Source organism: Nannobrachium achirus (assembly GCF_963921795.1).
Source record: "Nannobrachium achirus genome assembly, chromosome: 15".
Taxonomy (NCBI): Eukaryota; Metazoa; Chordata; class Actinopteri; order Myctophiformes; family Myctophidae; genus Nannobrachium; species Nannobrachium achirus.
In genome coordinates, this window is record NC_137822.1 from 47,398,012 (window position 1) to 47,406,365 (window position 8,354).

An 8,354-nucleotide genomic window follows, 5' to 3' on the forward strand; every position below is an offset into this window, starting at 1 on the left:
CTTTTTTTATTGATTTTTAAAAATGTTCGACTTTACTGGTATTTTACTGGTATTTGAAAACTTAAGTTGCTATTTGCTTTGTACACAATGGGTACTTCTACTTTTGGTACTTTAAGTAGGCTACATTTTGATGCCACTACTTTTACTCAAGTACATTTAGAATTCAGGACTTTTGCAAAAAAAGATATACTTTTTTTCCCCTTTTTTAGCTTCAATCTAAAATGACGCCGATGCTTGCCCAGAGTTAATGAATGGAGTAGAAGTAGCAACATTACCACAGAGTAGAAATACTAAGTAAATGTCCTGTATATTCTACCATTTATCTGACCTCAAAGTATTGACACGAGAGTATTGACATGTTAATTTAGAAGTTGTTAAAAGTATCAAAAGTACTCCACAAGTACGTTTTGATGCCGACACTTTAGTATTGTTTATGTTGGTGGTATTGCTACTTGTAGAAAAAAAAAGAAAAGAAAAATCAGACTACTTCATCTGTCATTGACTCATAAATAAGTTTTACTCATAACAGGGACATGAGATGAGACATTACTTTTTGCTTCAAGGGACTTTCAGGGATTCTTGAAGATAGTTTTTGCTTTCGAGTTTCAGGCCTCGGGGCAAATGGATGCAAATTTCTTTTGAATATTTAAAAGTGGCTGTTTTGTCCAAAATGTAAAAAAAGAAAATGGACTTAAGTAACGCATACTCATGATGTGAACATGCACGGTACATCATCATCATAAGACTTAAGCCCTTTGCACACAGGCGCGATTTTCAACCATTGCGTTTTTTTCCGTTTAGGCCTACAGCATGATTAAAACGCATTGGATTTGGTGTGCAAGGCTGCGCGGAATCCACACTGCGGACCCGAAAAGGAGTCGATGAGTTTTCCCCGCATGCGTCAAGACGCACAAATCGAACTGGTTTCGATCTGGAAAAAACGCACTTGCTGCAGCCACCTGCCGCATGGCAAATTCGGAGCCGGTGCGCATGAGTTCATAGAGAATCATTGTCTTCTTAAAAAAAATGAAATCGTCCGTTTTATCCGTGCGGATAAACACGCCTGTGTGCAAAGACCTTTAATTTTACCCTTCAACTTCTTGTTTACACCCCAGAATGCCTGGATATACAAGTTTTGCAGATATTAGTATAAATATTAGACCTCAAATGGCGGGTGTTTAAGCGTGTGTGTGTATACTTTCTTTTACTTAAGAGCATTTTTCAAATATTAGATTTTTTTTGGACGCCATCTAACCCCAATTATTTGGCTATAGAGTGCCACCATTCAATTACGCTTTACTTTGAAGACCCCCGGAAGCCACGTGCGTGTGCATGTTGTGTAATCTGGTGGGTTTTTTTCCGAGATAAAGCCGTTTCCTTGTGTAGCCCCCACAGTTAGTACAAGCCATGAACCAGCAACAACAGCCCTGCTAATCGGGCTCAGCCCTATAAGCACGACTGGTTGTGCGTCGGAGTGGCGAGTGGGAGTCCCGGGTTCAATCCCCGCTTCCGCACATCACTACAATCTGGCATTGTCGGCAGGGTGAGGAGCGTGGTATCCTCGCGTTAGGGACAGGTCCATGTCGTGTGAGGCGGTCTGCGGCGTGAAGTGTGAAGCGCCAGGGCGCGCTCCAAAGATCAGGGGGGTGATTGTAGCCCCCACAGTTAGTACCAGCCATGAACCAGCCCTGCTAATCGGGCTCAGCCCTATTAGCTTGACTGGTTGTGCGTTGGACTGGCGAGTGGGAGTCCCGGGTTCAATCCCCGCTTCCGCGCATCACTACAATCGCATCAGCATGGAACCGGAGTCTGTGGAGAATAGACGCTCCATGATGCTGACGGACCACGTTGCATGATGGGATATGTAGTGTTTTTTGCTCACCAGCCGCTACCGCAGGTTATGTTTACCTGGTAACCATGGTAACCAGGTAAGACGTCTTAACCGTGAGTCGGCGTCGATTGACCTTTGACCCTAAGACGTCCAGGCATCCATTGTGTTTTAACATGTTGTACAAAATAGCCAATTTTTACATGGAGCTGCCCAGTGCCCCATATTGTATGTGCAAGGACCCCCTGAACTCTGCAAGTGTACAACATATGAACACACTCAGAGTTACAGACCTGTTATGGCTATTTCTTTATGGGTTTCTGGTAATATTGTTGTCCACTCATTTTCTATGTCTGTGGCAAAAATGACATTTTGACAGGTGCCATTTCATTTTTCTGACCACTCAATTTTCCGACCACCTAAACTTAACCCTAACCTTAACCTCAGTAAAACTAACGCTGGTGAAATGATAACCTGCTGACCCTGGTGAATGCTAACCTGGTCGGACCAATGCTCAGTCCCCTTTTGACAAACAGTAAATGGTGCATTTATGTAGCGCTTTTTATCCAAGGCGCTGTGCATCACATTCATCCATTCACGCACACATTCACACACCGATGGCGGAGGAAACCATGCAAGGCACCAACCTGCTCCCCGGGAGCAACTAGGGGTTCAGAGTCTTGCTCAAGGACTCTTCCACATTAACTCAGGGGGAGCCCGGGATCGAACTGGGAACCCTTCGGGAACCCTCCGTGTTCTAATGACGGTTTCTCTACCCCTGAGCCACTGCCGACAAAGATGTCCACCACAAGCCAGCATGGATATGACGGGTCCTGCACCTGACCTGTGACCCAGGCAGGGGCGTCACAAGGGGTGGGAAAGTTGGACTGAGTTACCAGGGCCCAAGGTGGAGGGGCCCTAGTAACTTTAGCTATTGAAAAATAGCAGATATACAAGCTCACAGCGCGGCACCGAGTGCCGCGCTGCGAGCTTGTAGATCTGCTATTTTTGAAAAAGTCGTGAAATTGTGTGAAAATCTTTGAATATATGTGTTTTTTAAGCGAACATTTCTAACTCAAATTTTGCTTCTGGGGGTCCCTGGAACTAAATATTTTGAGATGGGGGGGGGGTCCTTCACATGAAAAAGTTTGAGTATCACTGACATGGAAACATAGGTTTCTTGGCACACATTTTCACGATTTTTCAAAAATAGCAGATCTACAAGCTCGCAGCGCGGCACTCGGTGCCGCGCTGTGAGCTTGTATATCTGCTGTTTTTCAATAGTTAACATTCATGGGGGGCCCGCAGTGAATCCTTGTACCAAGGGCCCAGAATTTGGTGTGACGCCCCTGGACCCAGGCATGCATGGCAGAAAGAGCATGCAGAGAGAGAGAGAGAGAGAGAGTAAAGCACGGTAGTAAAACAAGTTGTTAGTTCCTCATTCACAGGAATAAGAAGTGCACAGGAAGTCGGAAGTCTCACTTCACACTTCAGACCAACTTCCTGTTAAGAGTATGCAGTTCACATGCAGGGGTGTTAAGTAACCAAGAACATTTACTCAAGTACTTCACTTAACTACACTTTTGAGCTATTTGTACCTCCATTCTGAATACTTTTACTTATATCTCGGATCCAAATGTTGTGCTTGTGACTCCACTACATGTATTTGAAAACTTTAGTTACCTGTTACTTTGTAGATTTTGATTCTTATTACAAAATACACACGAACCACTTCTTCAACCCTATAGACATTTTTGGCCATTTGAAAATAGCCGATCTACAAGCTCACAATGCGTCACGATGTGACGCATTGTGAGCTTGTAGATCAGCTATTTTCAAAAGATTAGTATTACATTTTGAACTTGTATAATGGGCAATTTTGCACAATAAGTACTTTTTTACTTTTGGTACTCTTAAGTATATTTTGATGCTAATACTTTTGCACTTTTATTTTAGTACATTTTCAACAGTGGAAATGTACTTGCAACTCCCTACATTGCAGTATTGATACTTTTACTTGAGTAAAACATTTGAGTACTTTCCCCACCATGGTTCACGGGGAGTGTGTGTCCTGACGCACATGCTGACTAAAACTGTGAGGGTGTCAAAGGCTTTAAAACTCACACATTTTACTTAAAGGAGTAGTTCACCACTTTTCAACCTGTCTTCATATAATAGGTCCTCACTAATGTTCATGATAAAATATCAAAAGTCCAAGTCTCCTAGGAGAGCTGTGGGAAGTTCAGAATCCATCGTCTTGTGACATCATCATTTTCAAAAAATAAAAATAAAATTGTAATCAATATTTTTGAAAAAAATATTTAGATTTCTAATATCGCGAGAACAATATGGCTTCCACTTTAAAATTGCAACTTTTCAGGAATAGAAAGCCTGCAATTTCTATAAGCTGGGTTGGCAATCGATGATGTCACAAGACAATGGGTTTCTGACCTGCCCACAGCCCTCCTCTGAAAAAAATAAAATAAAAATTGAGTGAGGACCAATTATATGAACATAGGTTGAAAAGTGGTGGAGTGCCCCTTTAAGTAAAAGTATCAATACTGCAATGTATGTAGAATTACATTTCCACTGTTGAAAATGTACTTGAGTAAAAAAGTACAACAAGTATTGGCATCATAATCTACTTAAAGTACCAAAACTTAAAAGTACCCATTGTGCAGAATGTCCCATTTTTCACAAGTTCAAAAATTTACTATACTCTTTTGAAAATATCAGATCTACAAGCTCACAATGCATTGTGAGCTTGGCGATCGGCTATGTTCAAATGGCTGAAGTGGTTAATGTGTTTTCTAATGATAATCTAGATCCACAAGGTAACTATAGTAACCAATGTAGCTAGTAGTAACCAAAGTAACTAGTAGTAACCAAAGTACCTAGTAACCAAAGTACCTAGTAACCAAAGTAACTAGTAACCACAGTAACTAGTAGTAACCAAAGTAACTAATAACCAAAGTAACTAGTAACCAAAGTAACTAGTATAACTAGTAGTAACCAAAGTACCTAACCAAAGCACCTAGTAACCAAAGTACCTAGTAACCAAAGTAACTAGTAGTAACCAAAGTAACTAGTAACTGAAGTACCTAGTAACCAAAGTACCTAGTAACCAAAGTACCTAGTAACCAAAGTACCTAGTAACCAAAGTAACTAGTAACCAAAGTACCTAGTAACCAAAGTACCTAGTAACCAAAGTACCTAGTAACCAAAGTAACAAGTAACCAAAGTAACTAGTAAACAAAGTAACTTGTAACCAAAGCTGTCAAATTATTGTAGTGGAGTAAAAAATTAAAAAGTGCCATATTTGCCTCTGAGATGTAGTGGAGAAAAATACTGAAAAATTGAAAATACAGAAGAAATTAAAGATTGCTCAAAAATTGCACTCAAGTAAAGTACTTGAGTAAATGTACACCACCGACAATTAATACTAACAAGCAAACCGCTGATGCCATGAGAGAGCAATGCCAGGCCCACTCTCTTTCCCTTCTATAAAGCACTAACTCCCCATGCACAGGGGCGTCACAAGGGGGGAGACAAGTGGGACTGAGCTACCAGGGCCCAAAGTGGAGGGGCCTTCATTATTTTATACTTTAGCTATTGAAAAATAGCAGATATACAAGCTCACAGCGTGGCACCGAGTGCCGCACTGCGAGCTTGTAGATCTGCTATATATTTTGTCCAAATGCATATCATTTTGGGGGTCCTTCACATGAAAAGGTTTGAGCACCACTGATATAGAAACAGGTTTTTCAAAAAACCTCGGAAGGATTTGAAATATTTGAAATATCTGCCATTTTGCAATAGTTAAAGCACAACATAATACGTAATAATGCGTTACCCAGTCTAAATGAGTTAACCCCCCCCCCCCCCATGAAGAACATTCATGTGGGGGCCCGCAGTGAATCCTTGTACCCAGGGCCCCAGCATTTGGTGCGACGCCCCTGCCCCGTGCGTCAGAATTCTTATCAGCTCTGTGATCGGTGCCGCGACTGCAACGTGGCTCTTATGCTTGTGGGTACAGAACAGATTCAGTAGCAAGATAGTGTGGGACTTTTTCTTTTCTTCTTCTTTTCCTTCCCCTTTCTTTTTGCATATCGCTTTGATGACAACTCTTGCCACCTGATTCTGGGTTTGCTAAAAAGCACCACCGGGTTGGCACAGTGGCGTCAGTTCAGAAAAAGCTAAGGTATGGCAACATGACTGGTGTATAATAATAACCAGCACAGATAGACAAAGAGACATTCATGGATTTATAGTTATAACTAACGTTTATCCGCCCCCCCCCCCCCTGGACCCAGGGTATGGCAGCTGCATACCCCTGCCATACCCAACTGACGCCCCTGGGTTGGCACGGGTCTCATTCAACATGTGAAACTTCAGTGGTGGAAAAAGTACTCAAACATATTTCACTTATAAGTAAAAGTATCAATACTGCAATATATAAATACTCTGTGAGGGTGCCCTCACACCAAAGTACCTAGAGTGGAATCCGCCAATGCATTTCAATGAGAATGGAGCATTTTTAGTTTTTTTTGCAGAAATCCTCTACTGGTAAAAAAAAAAAAAAAAAAGAAACGCTCCATTCATGAACATGGAATATTGTAGGCCTAATTGTAAAATACAATGTTTCTGATGTAAGCAGGATAGGAATTTCATGGAGGCCATGAAGGCCATGCTCATGAAGGCCATGCTCTGTCAGTTTGGCCTTGTGCCCCTCAAACCAATGGCATGACCTGAGACCACAGTGGCCTTAATGCCCCTCAAACCAATGGCATGACCTGAGACCACAGTGGTCTTAATGCCCCTCAAACCAATGGCATGACCTGAGACCACAGTGGCCTTAATGCCCCAGGCCCCCAGCTGACTGGACCACTTTCTGCTCTGTCTCTCTTGTCAATATGTAGACAGTAAACACGTCACCGGTGTCTCTTTCTTGTCGTCAATCATGTAGACATCTGTGTTTTTGTTGAGATTCAGAAATCTTAACTCCCCTGAGTCCCCATCTTTAAACCAATCCAGTGACTTTGATTGGTGCAGGGCTGAGCATGGATCGGATTGCAAATACAATCATTTATCTATTTCACTGTAGATTAGGTTATCATCCCTAACCCTTAAATTGAACAAATTATTTCAATGGACTAACATCTTGTTTTATTTGATGGCCTTCCTGCCCTGGCATTTGGCCTTTGCACCTCCAAAAAATGACAACACTAAAGGCAAGTGGCCTTGCCCCTAAAATGACCAAATTCCAGGCCTGGATGTAAGACTTTATATACTTTTCCTTTATTGTAACCATAACTATAGCTATAAGATACAGTGCAATCAGATAGAACCTTTCAGAGGCCAGAGTCCACTGGGCAACACTGCCATCTTGTGGAGGTTTTGTGTGATGAAGCTAGCCTGATTTCAGTAAAAAGTAAGATTTTAAATAATAATATATGGGTAAAGTAAGTTCTAGGCTAGTCTATATATTTTATCGTGATTATTTCTATATCACATCTTTAAAAAGAAATTGTGTAGCATAATTGAGTCGCATGGATCAATTTCTGTTCCATCTGGGATCAATGGAACAAACATACACTTTATGTACTTTTTTCTCAGTATCACAATGAAAACCTTTCTTTTTCCAAGATTTTTATTTTTATTTTATTTTTATTGTATTTCTTTCATATTAAAACATGTAGCTTGCTGGCATCCTATTTTGTTTTCTTTTCTTTTTATTGTATTTCTTTCATATTAAAACATGTAGCTTGCTGGCATCCTATTTTGTTTTCTTTTAGTTTTATTGTATTTCTTTCATATTAAAACATGTAGCTTGCTGGCATCCTATTTAGTTTTCTTTTCTTTTTATTGTATTTCTTTCATATTAACTCACTTAGCGCCGAGCGAGCCAGATTTCAATATGAATCTGCGCTTATAACGCCAGGAAATAGCTATATTGAATCCCCAAAATCACATTACATAAACAGGTACACGTGCCTGCGAATGCCACAGGATGACCACTAGAGTGAGCCATAGCCAATAGACTTTCCATGGTCCCATGTTAAGTCAGAATAAAAAACAAGGTTCATGAGATAACAGGATGGTACAATGACATGCTCTCCATTGACATTCAATGGACAGGCCGCGGGCCGCCATTTGAGCTCAATACTGCTCAATTCGTGCTTGATCGTCTCAAACCACCATTGGTATGGGCATCGGAACGTATATAGATGCCACACAGAAAGTTTCCGAATCAAAATCCGACCTAGTGAAGCTACGTGAGGGTCGGATGGTTTGCATTGAGCCTAGCGGCTAACAGAGGCCTACGTAAACAGGAAGCTATGGCTTAAAGGTGACGTCATAATCGTATCCTTTTTTTTCACGGTTTTCATCTGTATGCTAGTCGAAGGTAAGCTAACCGTTCCGCTCCGTCTATCAACCCAAATTAAAAGCTTAAACAATGCTTTTATATAAAAGTCGCTCCGAGTCGCTCGGCACTAAACGCCATCATTAGTTAGTCGCCCCGAAA